General features: G+C 39.4%; 1 protein-coding gene across 5 annotated transcripts in view; it reads left to right on the top strand.

The window, feature by feature from the left end:
• The first annotated feature begins 222 nt into the window (after positions 1–222).
• The window catches only part of ASCC3 (activating signal cointegrator 1 complex subunit 3), a 327,691-nt gene continuing 309,808 nt past the window's right edge, over positions 223–18,105 (top strand). For 3 of the 5 annotated variants that reach the window (XM_045188637.3, XM_053914249.2, XM_053914251.2), the window contains exon 1: positions 240–488. The gene's annotated coding sequence lies outside the window, so the exon portion shown is untranslated. Of the gene's footprint in view, positions 497–18,105 lie in introns of all 5 variants that reach the window. The other 2 variants (XM_024551762.3, XM_053914250.2) reach the window with 2 other exon arrangements.

Here is an 18,105-nt window from a genome sequence, read left to right as displayed (position 1 = left end):
AGCGGGAGACCACAAGCCTCAGCAGGCCGGGGCACACTCAGGGGCAGGGAGTCTCGGGAACTCCAGTGCCAGCGCCAGCACGGAGAACGCCCCAGGCTCCAGCACGGTCCTGCCCTCAGCTCGGCCGGCTGGAGGCGGGGCCTCTGCGCGCTGACGCTGGAGGGGTGGGGCTGGAGGGAGCTACGTGTCTACGTTGGCGCCGCGGCGGGCGGTGACGTGTTGGTCGGCGCCTGCTCCGCCCCATCTTACTTTCCGGGTTTGTAGGTCTGTCTAGTGCTGGGCGGTGTGGCCATCCCTGCTAGTCGTGTCCTTTTAATTGGGAGCGACTCTGGTGAGCCTGGTGTGGGGTGTGGACGTGGGTTCAGTGGTGCCCTGGCCTGCCTAACGCCCCCCACTTGGAGTGGCAAGTAAAAATAAAACCTAAAGGGAAAGAGGCGTGGAACCGGAGCTGACTGAGGGATGGGAAGCGCGTGAGCCGGGGCCGAGAGGTGAGGAGGTAGAGATCCGAGGAGGAGAAGGAGCTTCCCGGCCCTGGGAGGCTGGCGGGAGGCGGCGACTGCGGGGTGGGCACCTCGACTGGGCTGGCCTCTGCTGTGATTCTCAGTTAGCCTTGGAGGCAAGCCCCAAGCTGTCATCCCTCTCCAGGTTTCCGGACTAGTCCCGGACCGCCGACTGTCTAACCATTCTTGGAATTTGTTCGTGGGGGTGGGGATCAAAAAAATGAGCCACATATTGTCCAAGGGTAAAGCCACAAGGCGATCCCCACACACATTGCCCAAGGGTTAAGCCACAAGGCGATCACCACATGGGATGACTTTTCTTTCTTGTGCGTGTGTAATTTGTTTTCACTCGTTTTTTTCCCCTTTCCAAAGTCTTTTGGAAACTTTTTCGTATTCACGTAGATTTCGGGCGAGAAATATGCTTCCTTGTATTTTTTTACCCCTACACTGGAAAGTAAATACACTGGGCAGGGAGTTGACCGTGGTGAATTGTGAGTGAATTTAGCAATCGAGTAACCTAAAATGTCATTTTGAAGTCAGTAGACGTGTGTGCGCGCGCTCTCGCCCAAGGAAGGTGTTCCGGATACATGGGAAGTTATTTTAGATAGGCTTCTTATCACAAACTAATTTATTCATTGAGTGCAGTGTGTTCCTGTATTTTGCTGTTCTTTGATTCAAAAGAAGGATAATTTTAGTGGTAGCTAAAAATTTGATATGAATGAAATCACATGTGCAGTTCTAACTAGTAATCATATTTTCTTTCTTTCCCTAAGTGAGGTAAGATTGAACAGCTGATATTTCTATCACCAGGTTTCATGTTTCATAGACTGGAATTATTCTTCTGATTTTCAGTCTTGTTGAAATTGAGAATTAAGCTTTTGATTCTACACTGGGTTGTGCTCCTATTAATCTTTTATTTTTAATTATAGTTATAGTAATAGTCTTGCATTATAAAAAGACTCCCTAGGGACGCCAATCAAGCATAGGCTAAATAATTTTATTTGAGTGGATTTATTTTTCATGGTTTAGCTTTCTTGATCCCTGCTAACCTAGCTTTTCTTTTGTCATTAATGTTTTCTAGCATTTTCAAAGACTTTCTAGTCATTCTGAAATTGTCAATGACCTAGCAAGTTACTCAGTCGTGTATAGCTAAGAAACATGGCATACAAATATGATAAAAGAAAATTTATACTCCATTCCAAGAGAGGAAATTTTTGCTAAGTGATGAGACAGGTTGTCTTTTTAGAAAATTTTTTTTTGCTTTCTTGAAAGTGAATAAAATGCCCAACAGGCTGATCAGATGGAACAATATAAAAATGTTAAATTTGCTCTTATTTATAATAGAAATAAATGTCTACATCTTGACTTAAGAAACTTAGCTATAAAATTCTACATAAATGATTTATAAGAAGAAATTAATCTGAGGGTGATACTCAGTTTACAAAAGTAATTTCAGTACATCTTTTTCCGGTGTGCATGCCTTTTCTAAAATGAGGCCTTTTTCTTTCTTTTTTATTGAATTTACTGTGGAGACATTGGTTAATAAAATTATATAGGTTTCAGGTGTACAATTCCATTATACATTGTCTGTATATTGTATTGTTCACCACCCCAAGTCAGGTCTCCTTCCATCACCATTTATACCCCCTATACCATCTTCTACCTGTCTCCACCCACTTCCCTTTGGTAATCACCATACTGTTGTCTTTGTCTATGAGTGAGATCTGCTTTAAGTAGTACATTGGAAACTCACTCAACAGTTGCTTCTGAGCATTCTTTAAGGTATGAAGGAAACTTTCCAAAAACATTATCATTGCCTGCATTTTGGGAATTAGAGTGGTAAGGAATAACCTAAAAATCATTTCTGGAAAACTTCACAGCTCAATATTCTAAGTACACATCATTGAACAAATATTTTAGTTCCTTGGCACAGGCCATGAACCACACCAGGGAGAAGCAAGACATACACTGTGTTTGCATTCTCAGAGATTATAATCAAGATGCTGGGTTTGTAAGCCCGTTCAGTGAATTCACTTCAGGCAAGGAAAAATACTAAAGTATGGCCAGTGAATGCTCCTTTGGCCAACACAAAGTTAGTAAAAATAGAGGCTTTTCACTGATTTAAAAAGTGAAAAATTTGATATCCTGAGTCACTGATTTTGGCCAAAAGCTTGGGGAAAAAATGAGTTATTAGAGAGTTTGGGGACTGACTGACTTTAGTTTTTCAGAGCTCCTCTGTTTGTATTTATTAGAAACAGAACACTGCAAGAACATTGCTGAAATTCTGAATCCAGTGGATATTTTACCACATTTCTTGACATTATTGACATTTTTTGCTTTTTTTCTAAATTTTTTTTAATCCTCACCTGAGGACATTTTTTCATTGCTTTCAGACAAAGAAAGAAACATAAATTGGTTGCCTCCCATTCATTTCGTCCTTATAGATCAATCTGATCTATTAATACAGAAGTCAGTCTTGATCTTTGTTCCGTACCCAACCACAAATACAGATAATCACAAGCCAGATAGCTTTGCTTTAATCCCTTGGATTCATCCACTTTTCTCTAACTTACTATTATTACTTCAGTTTAGGAATTTATCTTCTTTGTCTTTCACCTAGATAACTGCAACAATCTCCTAGTATCTTTCTGCATCCCCCTATTGCCTTCCTGTGGCACAAGCCCTTCACTGCCATGAGAGTAATCCTTATTAAACACAACTCAAGTAAAAACTCTTTTGGAAATTTTTTTACTATCAGAATAATTTCTAAAAATGTGACTTATAAGGCCTTTCACGCCCTGGTTCTTACCTCTTGCTCTTAGCTCCATCTCTTGTCACATTTCTCATTGACTACACTGCAGTCATCCTTTCAGCTCCTTGAATGTGATATGTTCTCACCCCTCAGCTGGGATACGTTGCCCTCTTTACCTGGCCAGCTCTTCATCCTTGAAGTCTCAATGTAAGAAAGCTGCTTCCCCTTCCCAACTTCCTTTTCTGTTGCGATCACACTCTTTACCGCCCCCTTTTGTAGCAGTCTTATTTTGTATTGACATAGCTTGTTTAGTTGGTTTGTCTTCCCCACCAGACTATATATAAACTTCACATTGATTTTGCTTACCATGGTCACCCACTTGGTGTCTCTAGCATGTAGTAGAAATACTAGTCAAGAAATGTCAGTTGAATGAATGAAAGCTGTTCCTACATTGTTTTGCTATGATTTTCTTTCTGAGCCCATTCCTACCCTCGAGTTTCTAACAAATATTAACTTTTCTTTTACCCTTGATTTTGCTTTTCTGCATTATTAGCTTGAGATTTTGAAAATGCTTACCCAAATACTAATTTTGGAATTAAATTTATGCATGTGTAAGTTTTTGAATTCTTTGAGGAAAAAGACATTGTGAGTTGGATAAATAACATTAGATTTTGATTTCTTTTGTGTTTGAGTAAAGTTACTAGTTTGTAAAATATCTCTTCTTAAGGACTGAAATAAAGTAATCATAATTAAACTAATTTCTGTGAAAATATGTGTCGGAGGGCTTGAACTGAAGATGATAAAAACATTAAAATAATAAATATATGGGAATCCAGACCTGCAAATATGGTCCTTTCTTGTGGCAGCTTTGGCCTCCCTTTATCTTTCCAGTCAATCCATCCATTGTGCAGATATTTACTGAGAACCTACTATGCCCAGGCTCTGTTTTAGGTGGCTGTGGATATTTCAGTGAACAAAAGCAAAATTCCCATCCTCATGGGACTCATTCCCTTGGATAAAGTTGTTAAATAACAGACACAGAATGTATGTATGTATGTAATTTTTAATACAAAAATACTTTTTAAGTTTTAAGTGTGTCTCATGCAAGGATGTTACAAACATTATGGAACATATTTTACTAAATTATTTGCTGTTTACCTGAAATTCAAATTTAACTTTATAACCTATTTTTTTACCTGCTGAATCTGGCAACTGGTTTTACAGGACAGGTTTGTCTGATTCTTAGTCTGAGTATTATCACAAAGGTAGATATTCAGAGTTTAGGTCTCTTGAAAATGTTATCCTGACAGTGAAGTCACACATAACTCTGGTGGTCAAGAGTAGGAACATATCTCTAGAAGCTGGTATGCTGTGCCTGGACATTTTTAAAGACTATGAATTGAACAGGGAGACAGATAGTGCAAACCAAGGACAAATAAAAGAAATTTTAAGACCTGGAATGCATATCCTTGAACAAACAATTTTTAAGCTGTATTCATCAATCTGTTTACTTAGGATGCTACAAAAGATAAAGTAGGTTTATTTTACTATTTAATCTACTTCCCTCTTTTATGCTGAAGAGAATGGAAAATGGAATCTGGATTGGAAATGGCAGAATTGATTTAGGTTAAATGGAATTGAAGTACATTATGGGTGGGAATATTAAAAGGGCACCCAGCTGTTTAATGTTCAGAGGTTCGTTCTCTCATAAGCCTGAGAATTTTCAGGTAGTGTTTTTAGAATCTGCTATTTGCCAGATGTTACGTTTGATGTTTTCACAATTATCATCTCTCTATTAGCCTTGTATTTTTATTTAAAACATAATTAAATCTTTTAATTATAGAATATTTCAAGAATAGAAAATTTTAGAAAATAATGTAACATACACTGTTCTACTTGCCTCATAGGTATAACAAGTATTAATTTGCTTTTAGATCTTTCTCTTTTAAAAAGTATTGCTAATTTTTTTTTGTCACTTCTCTCCCTTCCCCCTCAATCTGCTACTTTGAAACTGGTGTACATACTGCTCATGCGTGTTTCTACATGTTTATTTTTGTGTAACAGGTTATAAACCAAAGTATAATGAGGAGAATTGAAGGAATGAAATGGGACTTATTAGCTTGGTGAAGAGAAGTAGGGTGCCAGATCTTCAACTGTTTAGAAGTCACTCGTGTGAAAAAGAGTGCTTAAATTTGATAAGGTACTGACATTAGGCAATACAGATAAATTTTTAAAAGGTGCTTTTAGGATCAGAAAGCAACATCCAGTATTTAGTGACCACATTATTTTATGGTCTATACTTAATATGGACAACTTTATAAAACATTAAAAAACATTATTGTTCAACCTATGTAGATGTCAGTTTTATTAAAAATCAACACATACAATTTTTCTGATTATCTTCACTATAAAAATCATTGACCAGCAATCCACAGAGAAATGATTATGTTACTGCCAGAAAATTTAAGGTCACATGCTGTAATTTTTAAAACAAGAGAAAGTGAATTTTGAAAAAAAGTGTTCCTAATGGTTAATGTTTTCTGAAGTATGGTCCTTCCTTCAGTGATTAAATTTTAAAAGTTGGAGGTGTCATTGGCAAAACCCGTTTTTCCTCTGAATTGTGGCATATATAATTTGTTGCTAAGAAAAATGACTTAGAAATTAGAATATAAGAGACACAAAAAATGGCCCTAATGAAAGAATAGATTAAAGCTCCAGAAAAAATACAACTAAGGGACAGAGAGATAGCCACTGTATCAGATGCAGAGTTCAAAACACTGGTAATCAGGATGCTCACAGAATTGGTTGAATATGGTCACAAATTAGAGGAAAAAATGAAGGCTATGAAAAGTGAAATAAAGGAAAACGTACAGGGAACCAACAGTGAAGGGAAAGAAACCGGGACTCAAATCAATGGTTTGGAGCAGAAGGAAGAAAGAAACATTCAACCACAACAGAATGAAGAAACAAGAATTCAGAAAAAATGAGGGGAGGCTTAGGAACCTCCAGGACATCTTTAAACGTTCCAACATATGAAACATAGGGGTACCAGAAGCAGAAGAGGAAGAGCAAGACATTGAAAACTTATTTGAACGAATAATGAAGGAGAATGTCCCCAATCTGGCAAAGGAAATAGACTTCCAGGAAGTCCAGGAAGCTCAGAGAGTCTCAAAGAAGTTAGACCCAAGGAGGAACACACCAAAGCACATCATAATTACATTATGCAAGATTAAAGATAAGGAGAGAATCTTAAAAGCAGCAAGAGGAAAGGAGACATTACCTACAAAGGAGTGCCCATATGACTGATTTCTCACAAGAAACCTTGCAGGCGAGAAGGGGCTGGAAAGAAGTATTCCAAGTCATGAAAGGCAACGACCTACATCCAAGATTGCTCTATCCAGCAAAGCTTTCATTTAGAATGGAAGGGCATATAAAGTGTTTCCAGATAAGATCAAGTTAAAGGAGTTCATCATCACCCAGTCCTTATTATATGAAATGTTAAAGGGACTTATCTAAGAAAAAGAAGATCAGAAATATGAACAATAAAATGACAACAAACTGATAGCTAATAACAACCAAACCTAAAAACAAAAACAGCAACAACAAAAAAAGGAATTAGAATATAAGAAAGAACTCATGGAAGTGGACAGCAGTGTGGTGATTGCTAAGGGGAAGAAAGTGGGTGGAGGTGGAAGAGGGTATAGTGGAGGTAAATGATAGGGAAAAAATGTAATTATATATGCACACTCATGAGTATACACACACACATGGGCCTGACCCTTTCAAATATCTTTCAGTTTAGGAAGCTGTCAATAGCAGAATGGAATATGATAAGGAAGTGACAGTTCAGCCCAGAACAAGACACACAAAAATGTTCTTGGGGCACATTTCTGACTGAAACAACATAAAGGGAAAGAGAGTACCCTGTTTTTATAAGTAATTAAGTTTTTACTCATAAACATTGAAATAAATAGTTCAGACCAGAATGTTATATAATGGTCATGGCAATATATATCATACTTTCAGAAAGGTCAAGTAAAGCATATGTTAAGTGAAGTTATTGTAGCACAGGAAAATTCTTACTACCTATATATTTGATCTGGTTCATAATGCCTAATGAAGTAGTAATTTGCTTATCTGTTCTTTATATTTCTTGTTTACTACATTAATTCACTTGAGTCCTGGTTTTAGTGTCTAGTTTTTCTCTATTGAGAGAGCAGTAGAGAGATTTCATCTGCTATTACTAAGTGTATGCCAATTTCTTTTACATAGTGTCAGTGTTAGGGCTTTTCAAAAATTTCCTCACTTTACATAAAAGAGTAAGTGAAGATTAAGGCCGTATACCCTTTGATAAATATTTTTGAATTTGGAGTGTACTAGTTCTTTGGGTAGAAACTTGAATCAGGTTTCTAAAGGGTCATCAATTGCAGAGCTCGTATTGAAGAATGTGATGGTGCTTGATGTAATTGTGATACAGAGAAACAAGTGTACAAGGTCAGGAAAACCCTTTCTTTGTAAACAGCTAAGGCTAGTTCCAGAGCATCACTAGAGTTTCGGTTTGGTGTTTGAGGGTATCTCTTGAGAGGAAGTATTTATGGTTTCAATTCAGAATAATCTTTTCAGGGTTTATTAAGGGACAGACATATTTCTTGGGTTTATCTTTCAGAGGCCCATAGATTGGAGTGGAATGAGAATTTTGCTTTGCTCAAGATAATCTGGGCCAGGATTTTCTTCACTGGACCAGTGTGGGGAGAGACAAAATACACACTGCCTATCATGTAGTGAGTCTGCCCCATGTGTTCTCTAGAGTAATATGTATGCTTGCTTGATCCTTGTGGGATGTTCTTTGTAACTATCCTTGTTCTCATCTGGTACTGATATGTTATTCTAGCCACTTGTTCTCCAAGGACATTTAAAAGAAAAGCTTTCCTTACTCTTTTTAAAATAAAATTATTATAACTTTGGGGGTCTACTGTAATACAAAGGCAATTTGGTTTGTGGTTATGAGCCTGTCCAGGTTTATCCCCCTCACCGCCCCCCCACTTTGAATATTAAGTAGTTGGGGTATAAGGACCTCATATAAATATTTTAACAAACTTGATTTATTTAAAGTGTATATACAAGGTGGGGTAAAAGTAGGTTTACAGTTGTGAGGATGCAAAACAATTTATTCTTGTATTATTTTCCATGCAATAACTGTAAACCTACTTTTGCTTCACCCTGTATGTATGTGTTTATCTTTCCCTTGCTTTCTGTGTTGTCCATGCTCCAGTAGTTATTAGAAACTACTCAGGAGCAGTTGCTTCTTGCTTAAGAATGAATTAGGATCTAAAGTAAACTTGTTAGGTGAAAGTAATGAATAATTAAAATTTCCTTTGAAATTCCCTTAAGACACCAGGTTGTCACAACATACTGTTTCTCAATATGTCCTGCAAAGCCATATTTTTCCTCCAGACTTGGAACATAACACAGTTTCTTCAGATGAACCAGGTGAAAACCTTGGCTTATGTTTAATGTTGTATGTATTTTTTAGAAAGGGAACATAGTTTTAAACATTGGAGCCATGCAATGCAGCAAGATGTTCACAGTTTGAGATGCATATGGAAATTGAAACAGTCTAAGGGAACACCATATTCTTGTTGCTTTCTCCATTCATTCTAGAGCATGTATTCAGTATGTGAAATAGTGGGCAGAGTCTCCAGTATTATTGTTTTTGTACCTTTAATTTGGCATAGGGTGTTTGATTAATTCAAATAATTAACCAATTGGTGGCAATAAGGTACAATAGAAGTAAAGAGTAAAAGGTAAAAATTCACTTTAGGAGTTAGCATGGAATATGGCCCCCGTCTGAAGTGCATAGTAGAGGGTTATAAATACAAGGCTGATGGTTTCTGAATTCTGACCTTGACAGTGTCCCATCTCAGTGCCATCTTATCTGCTGAATCAGAAAGGTGGGGGTAAGTCAGAAAATTGCATGGTGGGGCTCAGCAATTTGAGAAGCCCTGAGCTGACTTTGGTGCATACTAAAGTCAGAGAATTCTGTCTTCTCTGTGCTCTCCACTGACTCCTGACTTGATTTCTTCTTCCACATGCTCCAGAAAGTATTCAAACACAGATGTGATTCTCTGAATCATTTTGTTTCCAGAAATAGTCTCCAAAATTCATCCCAATGGGTAGTTCACATTTAAAATGGATCATTTTACTTTCCTGATTAATATTTTTTAGTGTGATACAGAGAATTGAGCTGTTTTTCCCCTAGCCTTTCTGATACCATTTACTGACCTTCAATGCAGTCATCTGTTTTATTTGTTTTTTGCTTTATCTTTTCTGTTTCTGACTTCTAATTTTATTTTGCTCAGCAAATGTGAAGTATATTGGGAGTCAGTAAACTAATTTGGTCACCCTGAGCCCATGTTTTTACACTTTTAAAGTGTTGTTAAAAAATAATAAGGCAACAGCTATGAGGTAGAGACTGCGTGGTGGCCTGCCCCACCTAAAATATTTACTGTCTCTCTTTAAACAGGAAAAGTGTGCTGACTTTTGATACTTATTTGTTGAGATGTGCGTCATGGCTTAGTCGACATAGACCATTTTAAACTGTTACTGAGGTACTTGAGAAGAATATGTATTTTCTAATTATTAGGTATAGGTTTTTGCATATGGTCATTAAATTTACTAATTTCACTGTTCAAGTCTTTTGTTCTTTACTGAATTTTTGTTGGTGTTGATTTGACCTATCAATAATTGATCAATTATTAAATTTTCACTTTGATGTTGAACTTGTCACTTGTGAAGGTCTGCTTATTTTAAGGCAATTTCATCAGAGCATACCTACAGATTCAAAAATTTTATATATGTTTTCTTGTGCTGTATCTTTTATTATTATGAAGAGAATTTTAAAAAAAAATTCCTAATAATACTTTTAAAAATCTATTATGTCTGATTTGATATTTTCAGTATTTTTGCAGGAGGATCTTGTTTTATGTCATAACTGACAGCCTTTCTTTGTCCTGTGCTTTTGGTGTAGCTCTAGTACACTAGTTTTCTTGATTGCTGTTAATAATTCAATCTGCCAATATTTTGAATGTTAAGTTTAATTTACTTGTATTTATTGGGAGTATTGATATATTTGGACTTGTTTCTCTCTGTCCTCCTTAACCTATACTTTGTGATTTTGTAACAGTATTATCGGTTATTTCTTCAATCCTTTCTATCTTCCAGGCCATCACTTCTCTTTGGCTGTGTTTCATCTGTTGTTTAACCTATCCAGTGATTGTTTTTAGATTTAATAAGTTTATATTTTTAATTCTAAATATTGTATTTTAAATTTTCTTAGTCATTTCTTGTTATAGTCTTCATTATTTTTTAAAATATATTTTATTGATTATGCTATTACAGTTGTCCTGTTTTTTTTCTCCCCTTTAATCCCCTCTGCCTTGTACCCGCCCTCCCACCATCATTCCCCCACCTTAGTTCGTGTCCATAGGTCATACATGTAAGTTCTTTGGCTTCTCAATTTTCCATACTATTCTTAACCTCCTTCTGCCTATTTGGTATCTACCATTTGCTTCTTATTCCCTGTACCTTTTCCCCCATTCTCCCCGCTCCCCCCCTGATGTGGATCCCAGCTCTCGGGATCTGTGTGTTGTGGCTGATATGGACAACTTCGCACAGCAGAAATCCTGTGGAAAAAAAGGGACAGCACGGCCACTCTCTCAAGGGGAGAGCGCACCAACCCCTGCCTTGACAGGCTTTTATTGCTTTTCTGGGCACATTGCATTGAGGATGGTCCTCATTTAATGTGCACAGGTTCTCTTTGGGTGGTTACTTTTTACAGAAAACAAAGGAGAGGATGTTGCTAATTACATCAAAGAGGAAGGGTATTTGTAAATGTAAAGGGAAAAGTGGTTGAACTGGTTACACTCCTCGGAAGGTTTAGCATAGATTTTAGGAAGTTACTTTAAAGATGCGTAGTAAACATGTGCTACCTCAATTCAGGGTGGGGGAGTTTTAGCAAAACGGAGCCTCATAGCGGGCCAAGGTACAATGCAGGTCTGATTCCCCATGGGAGAACCTATCTGGTCATGGGTCCTGTGTGCCAGACCTCGCTCCCCACTGACTTCCGAGTGGGAGCTGGGCCCATGACACGCAGAAGGGTCTCCTGTATTTCCCCGCCTTCTTTTTAGTTAGGATCGCTATGGATCCCTCAGAGCTTGCTACTTGCTGGTCTCTCACATGACCCTGGGAAAATAATTTGCAAATGGGTCAAAATATGCAGAGCATTATTATAATCAGTAAGTAACCAGCAGCTCCAAAGACCCATGTTCTCAGATTAAGCCCATCAGTCATTGTCAGGCAGTAATGATCAAACAATAGATACATTTCAAAGAACTATGAGGGCTTGTTTAGAGTCAGGGTCAGATAGCTAAAGGGCCATACGACTTTGGGGAAACAAGCTGATTTCAGGCTTGGACCGTTATCATTTAGATTGAGGGTATTAGGAAAGCAGGTTTCACAGGATTTTATGCATTCTTTCTTAGGTCTGATCTCCCTGGGGAACCTGCCCTTTCCAGCACAGGGCCACCCCCACCCCCTGCCATTGTTTCAGGCTTAGGTCGAGCAAGGGAAGTAAAGCAGCCAAGAGATTGGGAGACTTCTTGTAGACAGAATGAGGACTCAGGCTATATCAAAGCCGAGGGGCGTGGGCCCATCACCCCCTTTTTGTATAGTCCCCCAAGTCCTTCCCTGAGGGGCCCCCTCGTGACCATGCCTGTCTTAGGTCACCCTTCCCTTGAGGAATGTTACCCATCATTGGCTAACTGATCATGAACTGGGGGCCAGGCAGACAAAGGAAAGTGGGCAGAGATGGTGCTCCTGCCAGGGAGATAAGCTTCATCTCCTCAGTGGCTTAGGGTCCCAAGGTCTCTCACTCAGCCTTAGCCATGGGGGGTGGGTACATCTTCTGAAACCAGGCAGGGCGATTCCCAACATCAATCTCCCCTTTTCTGTTTGTGAACGCAATTGTAGTTAAGCTTTTGAAACCTACTATTTGCTGTTCCTGAATGCAATCTTGAGTAAACAACCTCCTTATACATTGTAAAGCACAAATAAAGATTAAGACAAGGAGGCATCCAAGGGCTGCCATGACCCAAGCTTGTAAATTCAGTCCATTGAACCAGTTTTTAGGGTTCAGCCATTGTAAATTATCATGGAGGGTCTGGAACACTTTTTGTTGGGTAAGACCTTTGCTCCAGTGTTGAGATCCTTGATGTCCTCCCAAGTGGTGGGGACATGCCTAAAGAGAACATTATGAGGCATTGAGGGGTTGCCCTCTGCAGGAGGCGTCTGAGCCTCAGCCCCTGTCATTGGGGCAAACCCCATCCTCCTCCTCCCTTGACGGACCCAGACCCATGAGTGATGGTGTGGGTGTCTGTGTTCTTTCTGGCTGTTCAGGGTCAGGTGAGCCATCTGGTCTGTCAGTTGATTGGTTCTCACCTCCAGGTTGCGGAGCTTGGTGTCTATTTCGCTCATGATAAGGCTTTATGCTTTGGGCTGGTAGCCAGACAGGACCTGTAGGAATGGAAACACATGCATACCCTCTTCTGCATGTTAAGAGGTCTACAGGGCCCTGCCAAGAGCCATCTCCCAGCAGATCTCTATATAAAACCTGAGGGTAAGATGACTTTGGCTCTTCTGAAAGTGTTTCTCAATTGGAGTATAAAATGATTCATCACAATTTAGAAAATTATATGTAAACATGGCTAACATAATCAACTTTTGGGGGGAAGACTCATGACTCCCCTTTTTTTATTTTTTAAGATTTTTAAAAGTATGATGAGCCCATTCTATGATTGCCTTGACAGGTTGGATTGTAAGGCATTCCTGTTTTATGTTGGATATTCCAGTGCTGAAGAAAAACCTGAGTAGAATGGGCAAGGTATCCAGGGCCATTATCAGTTTTAATTTGCTGACGCCGTCCTAAATGACTAAAGACCTCAAGCCAATGGGCTTGTATATTTTTAGCAGATTCTCTTGTTAAAGCAGATGCATGTAGGGCACCAGAATAAGTATAAATAGAAATGTGAACATATTTGAATTTTTCAAAGGGAGTGTAATGAGTGACATCCATTTGCCAAGTTATTTGAGAACTTAGTCGTTGAGAATTGACTCCTGTACATGGGGGTGCCTTGCTAAGGGATTGGCAATCAGGACATTCTTTAATAATTTGCTTAGCTTGGGAGCGAGGAATGTCAAATTGCTTTCAGAGCACCTGGCTGTTTTGATGAAAAAACTGGTGAGAAGCTGCTGCCTGCTGGAAGGCAGTGAGGACACTAACTAAGGCATCTGCCTTATTGTTACCATCCACCAGAGGGCCAGGCAAGCCTGAATGGGATCGAATATGAGTAATGAAGAGGGGGTGTTTTTGCTTGTCAAGGAGGGACTATAGGGTCAAAAATAGGTTAAGTATATTGGGGTCAATAGAAGTCTTAGTTAATGCCTGATATAGATGCAGAATAGTATAAACAGTATACCCTGAGTCATAGACTGTATTCAAAGGTTCTTGGGGCCTTTGCCATAGGGCCATGATTGCAGCAAAAAGCTCAGCCCTTTGAATAGAGGAATGTCCTGAGGATACAAAACTTCCTCAGTTTTTGTCCTCTTGCCAGGCAAAGGAGCCCGTCCGGTTTTTTCGGACCCGTCAAGAAACACAGTTCTCGCCTGTTATTGGTGTTGGGCTGACCTTTCCTGCTAGCCTTATTTGAAGGAACAGAATGTTTTGAAGCAACCTGTCTGAGGGTAGATTAATTTCCAGTCTTCCTACAAAATCAGCTATAGCACACTGAAATTCCAAAGATTGAGCTGCCAATTGTTGTAAATAAACTTGAGTTAAGTGGATGTGAATAAAGGCAGGATCATATCCAAATAGCTGCTGTGTTCACTCATGTCCTTTTTAGAATAAGATGGCACAATTCAGTAATATAGGTGGTAATAGTGCGTTGTGGTTGATGAGACAGGAAAAGCTACTCTTATCATAGCTAAGTGGGGTGACAGCTGTCCTATAAGACCCGTTGGGGTGCCTAAGGTTGGGAAACAGAAAAGCCGGACAGGAAACTGTGAATTAATTCTAGTTAGTTGTCTCTGTTGAATATGCTGATTTATTACATTTATTTCTTGTAGGGCCTTGGAGGGCAGTTTTCCAGGGGAATTAAGATCTGGGTCCCCTTTAAGGGCATTAAATAAATGAGTTAAGTGTTGGGTGGGTATTCCAAGGCTGTGTCGCACCCAGTTGATAGCTCCCAGGAGTTATTGGAGGCAATTAAGAGTTAAATCCTTGGGTGGATTAATTTGAAGGACTTAAGGCTGGATCATCCTATTAAAAATGATATAGCCTAAATATTTCCAAGGTTCCGAATGCTGAATTTTTTTTGGAGCAATTACTAATCCAGCAGAGGCTTCAGAATTTTTAAGAAAGGAAGCAGTTTTTGTGAGAATGTCTTGTGAGGGAGCTGCAATTAGAATGTCACCCATGTAATAATAATTAACACTTTGGGGAAATAAGTTTCTTACTGACTAAATGGCCTGATGAACAAAAATGCTGACAAATAGTGGGACTGTTTAACAACCCTTGAGGTAAAACCTTCCAATGAAATCTCTCTAAAGGTTGTGAATTATTAAATATATTCACAACCTTTAGATAATATAAATAATATATTTAATATAATTATTAAATATAGGGACTGAAAAAGCAAATCTCTCAAGGTCCGTGTTAGCTAAGGGAATGATAAAGAAACAGTCCTTTAACTTTTTCCTATTACTTTTCCTGTTTAGCCCCAGGGGTCTGATTCTTGCCCTTCTGGGAGGGCTCCTCTTGGCTTTAAGCCCTTAAACCTTGGCTTCCCAGTTCCCAAGGGACAGGGAGTAGTATGAACGAGGCTCCAAGTGGTGACTGAAAAATAGCCTCGGTTTTGAAAGTGCCTTCTTTTTTTTTCTTTTCTTTTCTTTTTTTTTTTTTGGCTTGGAAAGAGGCCCCTTGCTGTTTCTGCAAGCTGCAGTGAGTTTAAGCAGCAGTTAATTGCCCTGTTGTTCTCAGGACCTGGTAGTTCCTAGGTTCAGAGTTTGCAAGGAAAGTGGGAAAGATGGGTGGGGGGTGCTCTGCCCAAATATGTTGTAGACAAAAGTGGTTATGTGCCAAGGGCCTTTTGTGATTTGATTGACTAACCGTTCCCTCTGGGAGAATAGCCAGTTCTTCCCCAAGGAAACGATCAGTGTTCACAGGTACTGAGTTAAAAAATGGTGCTTAGTCTTCCATGGAGAAGGACTACTTCTCCCCAGGAGACAGTGCACCTATATTTCATTTTTACAATAAAAGGTCACAACTCCGGCATAACCAAGGAGGATTCTTTATATTTCTTTAACATGTCATACCCCCATCCCACTTGTAGCATGCTTTAGATTGACAAATTTATGAACACATCTGTAACTTTCAGAAACAGTTTTTTCTCCACTAGTAAACACATTTACTTTTTTTTTAAAACAATTTAAATTCTGAGTAGAATCTTTATGATGTAACAACATTAGAGATCTCATTCTGTTTACCAGAGGTTTAGCAAAATATTTGGAGGCTGAGCCATTCAGAAATAAAAACAAAATTCAAGCAAACCAGTATTTTCAAATTAAATCCTCAAAAGGATGGAGTGAGACAATAGCCTTAGAATCTTATCTCACACCACCTGGTGTTATTTCAAGTTCTGTCCAACTTTTTCCTAAATAACTAAGTCTAAAAGATCCCTTATGAGGGACACATTCAGCAGCCTTAAAAAGTTGCTGAATTAGCTTAAAACATTGCACTTGTTCCTTACAGAGCCTGTTCCCCATGGTTGAGGATTTGCAGAAACCTTTAAAGAAAGTTTATAACAAATAAAAGAACCTTTTTCTGAAAGTCCTCCCGCCGCAAGCACGGCGATTACAAAACCAGTTTTAATTTTGCCATTTCTCCACCTGCACCTTTAAATCCTTATGCAGGCGGACGGAGGGAAAAGGCAAAATCAAAGGGACTGCAAGAGGTGGCTTCTAAGAAAGAATTTGCTGAGATGCTTGTACATTGTCCTGTAACTAGTTGATGTTTTTAAAGCTGATTAAAGGGAAAGTCTTTGTTCTCTCTCTCCTAAGCCTAGACCTGTTTGGGGGCTGTGCCGCGGGGATAGGCTTGTGAATGTTTTTACAGTGTTGTGCTTCTCGTTGCGTGGACTTTTGCTTGTGGCTGGCAGGAAACCTAGTGTTCTGTCCCGATCCACGTCCAGCTGATCCTCTCACAGGAGTCTTCTAGCAGCGAGCGCCCTTGTGGCTCTTAATGCTCGACCTGTGCCTGCGAGATTACGGCAGATACTTGGGGGAGAGAGCAAAGCTCCTGCTTACTAAAGAGATACAGATAGAAAGCTGTCACAAGAGAGGGTGACCTAAGAAGAAAGCCCTTTTCCTCTGAAATCCAACACACCCTGCGACCTTCCTGAAAAGCACTTGGTGTCCTCTACCCTTACCTGAGCTGATACACGCACTCCAACCCAGTTGGTATGTTGACCACAACTGTGGCTCATAGCCCTGGGTCCCTGTTCCTGAGCGCCAGATGATGCGGATCCCAGCCTGCGGGATCTATGTGTTGTGGCTGATACGGACAACTTCGCACAGCAGAAATCCTGTGGAGAAAAAGAGACGGCATGGCCACTCTCTCAAAGGGAGAGAGCACCAACCCCTGCCTTGACAGGCTTTTATTGCTTTTCTGGGCACATTACATTGAGGATGGTCCTCATTTAATATGCACAGGTTCTCTTTGGGTGGTTACCTTTTACAGAAAACAAAGGAGAGGATGTTGCTAATTACATCAAAGAGGAAGGGTATTTGCAAATGTAAAGGGAAATGTGGTTGAACTGGTTACACTAGTCCTTGGAAGGTTTAGCATAGATTTTAGGAAGTTACTTTAAAGATATGCAGTAAATGTTTGCTGCCTGAATTCAGGGTGGGGGAGTTTTAGCAAAAGCCAGCCTCATAGTGGGCCTAGGTACAATGCAGGTCTGATTCCCCATGGGAGAACCTATCCATGGGCATGGGCCCTGTGTACCAGACCTTGCTCCCCACTGGATTTTCTGAGTGGGAGTTGCCACACCACACCACTCAGAACCGTCTCCTATACTCCCGGCTGATGACCCTCCATGTGATCTCTATTTCTGTGATCTATTCCTGTTCTAGTTCTTTGCTTCATTGGTTTTTGTTTGTTTTAAGTTCGGTTGTTGATAGTTGTAAGTTTGTTCTCATTTTATTGTTCGTATTTTTTATCTTTTTTTTCTTAGATAAGTCCCTTTAACATTTCATATAATAAAGGCTGGGTGATGATGAACTCCTTTAACTTGACCTTATCTGGGAAGCCTTTATCTGCCCTTCCAATCTAAATGAAAGCTTTGCTGGATAGAGTAATCTTGGATGTAGGTCCTTACCTTTCATGACTTTGAATACTTCTTTCCAGCCTCTTCTTGCCTGCAAGGTTTCTTGTGAGAAATCAGCTGACAGTCTTATGGGATCTCCTTTGTAGGTAACTGTCTCCTTTCCTCTTGCTGCTTTCAAGATTCTTTCCTTATCTTTAATCTTGGCTAATGTAATTATGATGTCCCTTGGTGTGTGCTTCCTTAAATCTGACTTCTTTGGGACACTCTGAGCTTCCTGGACTTCCTGGAAGTCTATTTCCTTTACCAGATTAGGGAAGTTTTCCTTCATTATTTCTTCAAATCAGTTTTCCATTTCTTGCCCTTCCTCTTCTCCTTCTGGCACCCCTATGATTGGGATGTTGGAACATTTAAAGTT

The sequence above is a fragment of the Desmodus rotundus genome, chromosome 11, assembly GCF_022682495.2.
Source record: "Desmodus rotundus isolate HL8 chromosome 11, HLdesRot8A.1, whole genome shotgun sequence".
Taxonomy (NCBI): Eukaryota; Metazoa; Chordata; class Mammalia; order Chiroptera; family Phyllostomidae; genus Desmodus; species Desmodus rotundus.
Note: the sequence above shows the minus strand (reverse complement) of the source record. Positions and strands in the feature narration are given on the sequence as shown.